We start from the raw sequence: 12383 nt of genomic DNA on the forward strand, positions 1-12383 counted from the left end.
ATTATTGTCACGACTTCCGCCGAAGTTGGCTCCCCTGCCTGTTCAGGCGGTGCTCGGCGGTCGTCGTCACCGTCCTACTAGCCACTACGATACCTTTTTCGTTTGTCTGTTGGTTTTGTCTTATTAGTTTCACCTGTGTGTATTTTAGTTTAATTAGCGTCCTTATATATAGTAGGTTGTCCCGCCCTTGTTTTGTGGGGGATTGTTTTTTGTTACTCTGTTGGATGGTGGTTTTCCGTGTGTGTATTCTCCGGACTATTTTGGTCCTTGTTTGGGCTGGTCAATTGTATGCGCCCTGTGTGTTGGCGTGACCGTTTTTGTGCGCCGGAGAATAAATTGACACTCTACTGAACCCTGCTCTCTGCGCCTGATTCCACCCACCACTCCTAGTAAATTGTGACAATTATTGTACATTTGAACTTATCCCTTGATGGTATTTGCTAGTTCTACATTGTTCATTGTTGTACCCTAGGACATAAAATAGATATATTTTCAACCACAAGGGTGTACTGATAAGTTATGATTTAAAAAAAAATCATAATAGAGGACTACTGATATATTATTTCCGTGTAGATAAGGGCAGGCCCGTTTTAAAATGAAAACATGCCAGCCAGACAAGCCAGTGTATGAATCAAATTTATTTGCATATGAAAGGAGTGGAAATTAGCTGACTTTGTGATCTGTAAGGTAGGTAACATTACTGTGTGTTATTTAATTATTAATTTTTTATTCCCCGATTGTCAGGATTTGGTCAGGATTGTTCCGGTTTTGGCCACTAGATGCCCCTATTGTGCTTTTTGACCCTTTTGTTTTCCCTCGTTTCCAGTTATTATTTGCACCTGTGCCTCGTTTCCCTTGAATGTATTTAAACCCTTAGTTTTCCTCAGTTCTTTGCTCTGTGTTTGAATGTTAGCACCCAGCCCCAGCGATACTGTGAACATTTGTTGCTCTAGTTGGACTCTCTTGTGGTACTCTGTTTTTGTTCTCGTTTATTTGTTTTTGATTAGTGGCTAGTTTGCTAAGTGACTGTTAATCACACCGGAGACCCGAGTTCGTAACCGGGTCTTGACACCGATGCCTATTTATTCATAAAACCAGAAGATAAATGTCATTAATTGCAATGGTTAGCTTATGCAAATTAATAGGGAAACATTAAAAGCGTATTAATAGGACTACATTTAGCCTAATTGGGAACAAATATAACATGGGGAAAAGTCAAAGGATCCTAGTCAGGCTATTTGTCAAATCCAGATTTAACACAGATCTTCATTTGTACCAAATCTGTAGGCGATTGTGGGCGATTGTGGGCGATTGTGGGCTAAGTCAATGACAAACTGCTGAAATGCTCAGGCTTCATAATGATCTGTAATCAAAATAGGCTGGGATGTTTTCGGTTGCGTTAATGCTAAGCTTATGTGTAAGAACACAACTGTACTGAAATCAATAGCCTGATTCAATGTGATTCTCCTAAATAAAAAAGTGTATCTGTATAGCTGTTTGGTCTATGGATAGACCCATACCGATTCCATCTTTTTGGTCTTTTGCTGTATGCATAGCCTACCACTAATATTCTAAATTAGGGGGCATTTAATAAAACAACCACATTCGTTCTGTGATGTTGAGCAAGACCTTTGATGGGCTAGTAGACTATGCGGAAATAATCTATGCGGAGTTATTCATTGTTATAGCCTAGATCGCTTTGTATAATCTGGACCTTTGTTTTTTCTAAGGCTAAGCAAACAAGGGGTAGCATATGCTTTTTGCCTGTCTAAATAACAAGGGTTAGGCCTATACCCTCACATACCTCCTCAATTCAAGGCCTGCTTTTAACAATAAAACATATCCACAGAAATGTATAGCCTAAGGATTGCTTGGTGACAGTGATTGTGTCACACCCCGATCTGTTTCACCTGCCTTTGTGCTTGTCTTAATCCCCCTCCAGATGTCGCCCATCTTCCCCATTATCCCCTGTGTATTTATACCTGTGTTTTCTGTTTGTCGGTTGCCAGTTAATTTTGTTTGTGAAACCTATGAGTGGTTGTTCCCCTGCGCCTGTCTGTTCCTTGCTCCTGTTTCCTAGTCCTTCCCGGTTTTGACCCTTCTGCCTGCCCTGACCCTGCCTGACGTTTTATACCTTGCCCCACCTTCTCTGGATTACTGACCACTGCCTGCCTTTGACCTGTCGTTTGACCTGTCGTTTGTCGTTTGCCTGCCCCTTTATTAGAAAAAAATGTTTGTTTCTTTGACACTGTCTGCATCTGGGTCATACCTGAAACGTGAAAGATTGTTTCTGTTACACCGGTACTGGAAAAAATGAGGTCAAATCATAATATCAGTGATTTTCAGGTCAGAGAAAGATGCCAGAGTTTCTGATTTGGAATTCTGAGTTGGATGGCCATTCAAAACTATTTTTCCCAGTTTTAGCTAGTTTTTTTCCCGACTTCCCAGTTGTCTTGAATGCACTGACGTCCGAAGTCAGAGATTGCAGAGTTCCGAGTGGTTTTGAATGTGCCACTAGAGACCTAGGCTATGTCTTATTTCTGAATAGTGCATCCTCCAACAAAGAAGCCCTTGTGAACGTGTTGATTAGAGAAATAGGCATATCTACACAGTAATGTTGGCTGGCTGCAAATCAATAAATGTTGTATTGAGGTGATAGGCCTATTTTAGCTAAATAGACACATGAAATTGGATTACTCTGGCAATGATTTTATTTGAAACAAAATCATAAATATGTAGATGTCTGTTTATCAGGGGTTTATGGTGAGATCTTTAATAATAAACTAAACAGACACTAACTAACACGTGACCCGTAAATGTCACGTGTACACGACGTGAAAGCATGATGTAAACGTAGATGTCATGTAAACTTTTTTAAGGAGTTCATGGTGAGATCTTTCTTAATTGTAATGCTCCGGGTGTCGTGGGTGTGGAGTCAGACGCAGGAGACAGAGAGTGCAAGGCTGTGCTCTTTTAATGCACCAATGCACCACAGGGTGCTCACAATAATAACGGCCCCAAACACGGGGAATGAGAAAGGCACAACTGAAATTTCACGACCAGGAACAAACACGTTCCTCTACATTAGAGCCGAAGGTTGCAATCATTAATCCCGCACAACAACCAGGTGGGCCGGCTGTCTAATAAAGACACACTAATCATTCACCAACAGGTGCTACCAATAAACATACAAGTATACAAGTAGGGGGAGGAAAGACTATCAGTGGCAGCTAATAGGCCGGTGACGACAACCACCGAGCGCCACCCAACTGGGAAGGGAAACCACCCTCGGTCGGACTCGTGACAGTACCCCCCCCCATCATGGGTGAATAACGCCTCCGCAGTCTGTAGGGCTGTAGGGATACCGGGCAACGGGAGGAGACGGCAGGACTTAAAGAACCGATCCACAATCACTAGAACCGTGGTGTTCCCCTGAGACGGCGGAAGATCGGTCAGGAAATCTACGGATAGATGTGACCATGGCCTTGGTGGAACGGGTAGGGGTTGTAACTTCCCTCTAGGAAGGTGCCTAGGAGCCTTACTCTGGGCGCACACCGAACAGGAGGAGACATAACCCTTAACGTCCTTAGCCAAAGTAGGCCACCAATACCTCCTCCGAAGGCTCCCCACTGTCCTCGTCACCCCAGGGTGACCCGAGGAGGGTAGGACGTGAGCCCACCGAATCGGTTCGCCCCGCCGGACACTGAGGAGGCGCGGGTTCCGCCCGTAACGCCCGCTCGATGTCCGAGTCCACCTCCCATACCACTGGTGCTACCAGTTTTGAGGCAGGAAGAATGGGAGTAGGTTCGTTGGACCCATCCTCCGTGTCGTAAAGGCGGGACAGTGCGTCAGCCTTTACGTTCTGGGAGCCCGGTCTATACGACAATGTAAACCGGAACCGGGTGAAGAATATGGCCCACCTTGCCTGACGTGGGTTAAGGCTCCTAGCTGCCCGAATATACTCCAGATTCTGGTGGTCGGTCCAGATGAGAAAGGGGTGCTTAGCCCCCTCAAGCCAGTGTCTCCACACCTTCAGAGCTCTAACCACCGCTAGCAACTCTCGGTCCCCCACATCATAGTTACGCTCCGCTGGGCTGAGCTTCCTTGAGAAAAAAGCGCAGGGGCGGAGTTTTGGTGGCGTACCCGAGCGCTGTCATAGCACGGCACCCACCCCAGCCTCGGACGCGTCCACCTCCACTATGAATGCTAGAGAGGGGTCCGCATGTGCCAACACGGGCGCATCAGTGAACAGCGCCTTCAACTTGTTGAAAGCTCCGTCCGCCTCTGCTGACCACTGCAACTGCACCGGGCCCCCCTTCAGCAGTGAGGTAATGGGAGCCGCTATCTGGCCAAACCCTGGATTAACCTCCGTAAGTAGTTGGCAAAACCCAAAAACCGCTGCACCTCCTTTATTGTGGTCGGAGTCGGCCAATTATTCAGTAAAGTAAAAGCGACTGCCAAATCGGCATACTCGGGGGGAATGCACACCGTGGAACCCTGGTCTGGACTTTCCACCGACGTGGCACCGATGGAAACTCCCAAACACCTTCCAGAACACTCCTCTGACCACCCCTGGAGAACCCCCTGTCTCCACAGAATTTTAGGATTGTGCCGGGCCAGCCAGGGAATCCCCAGCACCACTGGCAACGCAGGCGAATCAATAATAAAAAGACTGATATGCTCCCTATGATTCCCCTGCGTCACCATGCCCAGTGGGACCGTGGTCTCTCTGACCATCCCTGACCCTAATGGCCGGCTATCTAGGGAGTGCACGGGAAAAGGAGAATCTATCGGTACCAGCGGAACCCCTAACTTAAGGGCGAGTCGGCGATCCATAAAGTCCCCAGCTGCGCCTGAATCGACTAGCGCCCTATGCTAGGAAGATGGAAAAAAGTGAACGAAAAAGGTTAAGACAAACAAGTGGCCAACAAGGGGTTCTGGGTGAGTTTGATGCTGAATCACCTGGGGTGATCGAGAAGCGTTCTGCCTGCCATCTCTACTCCCAGACGGACCCCCCCCAGCACCGATCGGCCGTGTGTCCTCTCCGACCACAGTTGGTGCAGGGAATGCCTCCTCCTCCGGTACCCCTCGGAACAGCTCCTCCCAACTCCATCGGAATGGGAGCGGAGGGGCTGGGTGTTGGAACGCACAGGACCCTCTCCGAACGCCCGCGGGCAGCCAGCAGATTGTCCAGTCGAATGGACATGTCAATCAGCTTATCCAGTGAAAGAGCGGTGTCCCGACACGCTAACTCCCTGCGGATGTCCTCCCGGATACTACACCTGTAGTGGTCAATAAGGGCCGTGTCGTTCCACCCAGATCCTGCTGCCAAGGACCGGAACTCCAGCGCATAATCCTGGGCACTCCTCCTCTCCTGCCTGAGATGAAATAGTCGTTCTCCCACAGCGGCGGGAAAACTCTGGGTAGTGCTCCCGCGCTGAGTCTGGGCCATTCCAGACTGTGTTCGCCCACTCCAGAACACGACCCGATGGAGGACGGTGGTGTGGTGGAGAACCCGTTCCTCCATCGATGGGAGAGGGTTGGCTACTGCTCCTGCTGACTCCATTCAATCTTTTGGTGCGAGATTCTGTAATGCTCCGGGTGTCGTGGGTGTGGAGTCAGACGCAGGAGACAGAGAGTGCAATGCTGTGCTCTTTAATGCACCAACCAAGGGTGCTCACAATAATAACGGCCCCAAACACGGGGAATGAAAAATGTACAACTAAAAATACACGACCAGGAACAAACACTTTCCTCTACTACAGAGCCGAAGGTTACAATAATTAATCCCGCACAAGAAACAGGCGGGCCGGCTGTCTAAAGAAGCCCAACTAATCATCACAAACAGGTGCTACCAATAAACATACAAGGAGGGGGAGGAAAGACAACCAGTGGCAGCTAATAGGCCGGTGACGACGACCGCCGACCGGGAAGGGAAGCCACCCTCGAACGGACTCGTGACAGGATATAACACCTGCTGTTTTTGGTGACACCCAGTATCCATAATGAACCGTTAGTACCGGTGTTGATTAGAAATAGCATTATTTTTAAACCTTAGGGGTTGTCTAGACCGATTATATTCTGGCTGTGGGGGTTTGACTTTTGAGCCCCCACATCTTCTAGGGGGGAAATAAATTCAGATTTGAGAGGCTTATGTGCTAATGACATGAAAGTGCCTACCTGGTTTCAAACACCCTATGCAGACACACACCCTCGAAAAACTAATTGTTTTTTTAAACACACACACATACACGCCCGAATGCACAAGCACACGCACACACACCCGTCTTTCCTGAAATACTTTTTTCTGAGACACACAAGAGAGAGAGAGAGCATGATATTCCAGGCGTTAAAGGTGAGACAAAATTTTAAATAAATTTCAGATAGATTAATATATTAACTATATATATATATATATATATATATATATATATATATATATATATATATATATATATATATATATATATATATATATATATATATATATATTAGTTACTGAAGTCGTTCATAGTTAGAGTCCATAATGCTTCAGGTATCCTTGTTGTGGGGGGCTGTCCGCTGTAACCCTTTATTTAATTCTTAATATTTAGTACAGATCTTTTAAAACATGCTATAATTAGTACAAACAATTTTACTATTCCTTTCTTACAGATAAAGGGGCCGGCTATAGGGTTAGTCCTGACATCGATCCGTTTCCAATTCACCGTCGTCAAGACAGCCTTTCTGGCTCGCTAGATGTCTCGCACATTCCACGTTCTGTAAGTTTTCATTCCATGGATAGATCAAACATCGTGCCTGTAGACCCTGGGTATGTCTTAAGGATAGATTGTCCAGCTTTTTCATCATGGCCAGGAATATATGATAATCTCCCCACTTAAAGCTAAAGACGGGCAAAAAATAGTTCACACCCTTGCAGGCTTTGGAAAATGCATATGAACTAACTGATTTTGTAGCATTTGAACTATCATATTGTTCACAGGCTATAATTGTCAATTTGGAGTAGGGGCTATGCACCATTGAAGAGATTCTTATGGCTTTCAAATCATCACACACCTCCTCTTCCAACACGTAGCTGGGCAGGGATGTACCACTCAGTGCGTTTTCGATCTGACATAGTGCTAGCCGTATCTTAACTTCTTATGGCTGGGGGCAGTATTGAGTAGCTTGGATGAATAAGGTGCCCAGAGTAAACTGCCTGCTACTCAGTCCCAGAAGCTAAGATATGCATGTTATTATTATATTTGGATAGAAAACATTCTGAAGTTTCTAAAACTGTTTGAATGATGTCTGTGAGTATAACAGAACTCATATGGCAGGCAAAAACCTGAGAAGACAATCCAACCAGGAAGTTGAATACACAGTGTCTATTGCACTTCATATTGCACTTCCTACGGCTTCCACTAGATGTCAACAGTCTTTAGAACCTTGTTTGATGCTTCTCGTGTGAAGTGTGGGCGAATGAGAGGGGAATGAGTCAGAGGTCTGCCAGAGAGGCATGAGCTGACCACGCGCGTTCACGTGACAGAATAGATCAAACGTTCACGTGCTTTCCATTGCATTTCTACAGACAAAGGAATTCTCCGGTTGGAATATTATTGAAGATTTATGTTAAAAACATCCTAAAGATTGATTCTATATATCGTTTGACATGTTTCTACGGACTGTAACGGAACTTTTTGACTTTCCGTCTGCTTGTGCATCATGAATTTGGATTACTGGGCTAAACTCACAAATAAAGGAGGTATTTGGACATACATGATGGACATTATGGAACAAAACAAACATTTATTGTGGAACTGGGATTCCTGGGAGTGCATTCTGATGAAGATCATCAAAGGTAAGTGAATATTCATGATGCTATTTCTGACTTTTGTTGACTACACAATATGGATATCTGTTTGGGTTGTTTTGGTCTCTGAGCGCTGTACTCGGATTATTGCATGGTGGGCTTTTTCTGTAGAGCTTTTTTAAAATCTGACACAGCGGTTGCATTAAGGAGAAGTGTATCTGAAGTTCCATGCTTAACAGTTGTATCTTTTAGCAATGTTTATTATGAGTATTTATGTAAATTGATGTTGCTTTCTGCAAAATCACCAGATGTTTTGGAACTACTGAACATAACGCGCCAATGTATACTGAGACTTTTTTATATAAATATGAACTTAATTGAACAAAACATACATGTATTGTGTAACAGAGGGCTCATTCATCACAAAACCATTTGATGTTCACTATTTTTATGAATACTTCACTGGCAAAGTGGGCAAATTTAGGAAGGAAATGCCAACAATGAACAGTGAGCCATCATGTTCATGCATAAAAATAACTAATAATGAAATAAAAGCATTGTAAGTTTAAATTGTGTTAGTGTGGAAGAGGTGGAAAAAATATTGTAATCCATCAATAGTGACAAACGTCCTGGCATAGACAATTTACTATAGATTGAAAGCTACTGAGGATGGTAGCTGACTCTATTGCCACTCCTATCTGTCATGTATTTAATCTGAGTCTAGAGGAAGGTGTTTGTCTTCAGACCTGGAGGGAAGCCAAAGTAGTTCCACTACCCAAGAGTGGTAAAGCAGCCTTAACTGGTTCTAACAGCAGACCTTTCAGCTTGCTGGCAGCTCTAAGCAAACTGTTGGATACCATTGTGTTTGACAAAATACAATGCTATTTCTCTGTAAACAAATTGACAACAGACTTTCAGCATGCTAATAGAGAAGGGCACTCAACATGTACTGCACTGACACACATGGCTGATGATTGGTTGAAATAAATTAATAATTAGAAGATTATGGGAGCTGTACTGTAAGATTTTAGTGCAGCCTTCGATATTATTGATCATATCCTGTCGTTGAGAAAACGTATGTGTTATGGTTTTTCAACCCTTGCCATGTTGTGGATTCAGAGCTATCTATCTAATAGAACTCAGAGGGTTTTGTTTAATGTAAGCTTCTCTAATGTCAAACATATAGGGCGTGGTGTACCGCAGGGCAGCTCTATAGACCCACTACTCTTTTCTATTTTTACCAATGACCTGCCACTGGCATTGTTAAACAAAGTCTGTGTGCCCATGTTTGCTGAAGATTCAACCATATACGTGTCACCATCCACAGCTAATGAAGTCACTGAAACCCTTAACAATGAGTTGCAGTCAGTTTTGGAATGGGTGGCCAGTAATAAACGGGTCCTGGTCATCTCTAAAACTAAGAGCATTGTATTTGGAACAATAATTCCCTAAGCCCTAGACATCAGCTGAATCTGGTAATGAATGGTGTGGCTGTTAAACATGTTGAGTAGACTAAATGACTTGGTGTTACCTTAGATTGTAAACTGTCATGGTCAAAACATATACATCGCCCTTTATTTTTATTTTGTCTCTAATCTCCAAAAGTTTGGATTTGAAATCAAACAATGACTATGAGGTAAAAGTGCAGACTGTCAGATTTAATTTGAGGTTATTTTCATTGCATGCAATGACTACATCAAGCTTGTGACTCTACAAATTTGTTGTATACAAATATCATACCCCCAAAATGCTAACCTCCCCTGTTGTTGTAATGGTGAAAGGTGCCTAGAGTATATGGCCTGCTCCTCAGATAGGGGTCAGCATTTTCACTTTTGGATGAAAAATAGTGCCAAGAGTTAACTGCCTACCTACTCAGTCCCAAATGCTAATATATGCATATAATTATTAGTATTGGATAGAAAACACTCCGAAGTTTCTAAAACTGTTTGAATGATGTCTGTGAGTATAACAGAACTCATATGGCAGGCAAAAACATGAGAAGAAATCCAAACAGGAAGTGGGAAATCTGAGGTTGGTCAATTTTCAACCCAACCCCTATTGAATACACAGTGGGATATGGATCAAGTTGCACTTCCTAGGGCTTCCACTACATTTACATTTACATTTAAGTCATTTAGCAGACGCTCTTATCCAGAGCGACTTACATGTCAACCGTCTTTAGAAACTTGAATACGGCTTCTACTGTGTTGTGGGGCTGAATGGGAGCTGAATGAGTCAGGAGTCTGGAAGAGAGCCAGGTCCGGGTCACGTGCATTTCACATGATAAAGACCTGTGTTCCATAGCTTCTCTACAGACAAAGGAATTCTCCGGTTGGAACGTTATTGAAGATTTATGATAAAAACATCCTAATGATTGATTCTATACATAGTTTGAAATGTTTCTAAGACCTGTACTATAACTTTTTGAAGTTTTTGTCCGAAGTTATGCTGGACCTGCACGAGCATTTGGATCTGTGTACCTAACGCCCTAACAAAAGTAGCTACTTGGACATAAATAATGGACATTATCGAACAAATCAAACATTTATTGTGGAATTAGGATTCCTGGGAGTGCATTCTGATGAAGAACATCAAAGGTAAGGGAATAGTTACAATGTTATTTCTGATTTCTGTTGACTCCAACATGGGGGATAATTTTATTTGTTTTCTGAGCGCCGTTCTCAGATTATTGCATGGTTTGCTTTTTCCGGAAGTAAAAAAAAAAATCAGACACAGCGGTTGCATTAAGGAGAGGTATATCTATAATTCCATGTGAATAACTTGTATTTTTATCTACATTTATGATGAGTATTTCTGTTGAATCGATGTGGCTATGCAAAATCACTGGATGTTTTTGGAACTAGTGAACGTAACGCGCCAATATAAACTCAGATTTTTTTATATAAATATTAACTTTATCAAACAAAACATACATGTATTGTGTAACATTAAGTCCTATGAGTGTCATCTGTTAGTGATTAATTTTATCTATATTTGTGCTTTTTGTGACTCCTCTCTTTGGCTGGAAAAATGGCTATGTTTTTCTGTGAGTTGTTGGTGACCTAACATAGTCGTTTGTGGTGCTTTCCCTATTAAGCCTATTTGAAATCGGACACTGTGGAGGGATTAACAACAAGATTACCTTTAAAACAGTATAAGATACATGTATGTTTGAGGAATTTTAATTATGAGATTTCTGTTGTTTTGAATTTGGCGCCCTGCACTTTCACTGGCTGTTGTCATATCGATCCCGTTAACGGGATTGCAGCCATAAGAAGTTTTTAAGAGTTGTTGAGAGACTGACTGCATCACTTCTTATTTTTTACAAGAAACATTAATATATTGAAAATTCCAAATTGTTTGCATAGTCAACTTACACACAGCTCTGATGCACACACTTACCCCACCAGACATGCCACCAGGGGTCTTTTCACAGTCCCCAAATCCAGAACAAATTCAAAATAGTGTAAAGTATTATATAGAGCCATTATTGCATGGAACTCCCTTCCATCTCATATTGCTCAAATGAACAGCAAACCTGGTTTTAAAAAAGTGAGGCAACACCTCTTCCCGATTTTACCTAGATATTTTGTGTGTACGTATTAATATGTAGGCTGTGTTTCGTTTTTAAATATATGTAGTTCTGTCCTTGAGCTGTTTTTGTCTATAAATGTTCTGTAATATGTCATGTTTATTGTTTTGTGTGAACCCCAGGAAAAGTAGCTGCTGCCTTCGCAACAGCTAATGGGGATCATAGTAAAAACAAAAATACTTCTGAGCCAGCTGTTGCCTCTCTTGTGTGAGATATTATGGAGGAACCATGAGCTCACGTGGGAAAGCATGCTCACGCGAGAGAGGGAATGCCCACTTACACAGACAGGAACCTTTCAAAAATGTTCAATGGTTAACAAACGGCCACACTCTAAAAATGAGGGGTTCAACAAGGGTTCTTCAGAACCTTAGGGTTATTGGCACTTACATTTGTCCACAAAAGGTTCTTCCAAGAACCCATAGGAAAAGGTTATTCCAAGAACCCATTGTTGTTGGGGTTCATTGAGGAACCTCATTAGTTCTCGCAGGAACCGAACTGCCCAACTGAAACATTTGGATTTGAAAGGACAGCAGGTGCAGGCACTTAACTGAAAAATGTAAAGATCTCCTCAATTTAAGGTTTGTCCCTGGTATCTAAATTCCTATTGTTTTATGATGATACCCTCTATCTTTTCATATTTGTGCAAATCTTTCTAAAACAGAAAATGGACACAATTCAATGGATATCAATCAGAGGTAAGAATATGTAGGCTATAAGAATATGTTGAAGGCTAGCTGTATTGAGTGCAGATGACTGAACTGCTCACCTTTGTGTCTGTAGGTATACAGATGAGGAGGCATACAATGGTATGTCTATTGGTATTAGAATGTTATGCAGATCAAGTTTAGTAAACTAGCCACCATCCTTTACCCCATCTTCCCCTTCATGTGAAGCCTCAAAGCATGCAAGAGGATTTACATACATGTAGCCTAGTAATTTGTTCAAAGTTTGGTCTGTGTTAAAATTCACATTTGATTTGAGTTTCATGCTGGCTGAGAC

The sequence above is a fragment of the Oncorhynchus gorbuscha genome, linkage group LG14, assembly GCF_021184085.1.
Source record: "Oncorhynchus gorbuscha isolate QuinsamMale2020 ecotype Even-year linkage group LG14, OgorEven_v1.0, whole genome shotgun sequence".
NCBI classification, from domain to species: Eukaryota; Metazoa; Chordata; class Actinopteri; order Salmoniformes; family Salmonidae; genus Oncorhynchus; species Oncorhynchus gorbuscha.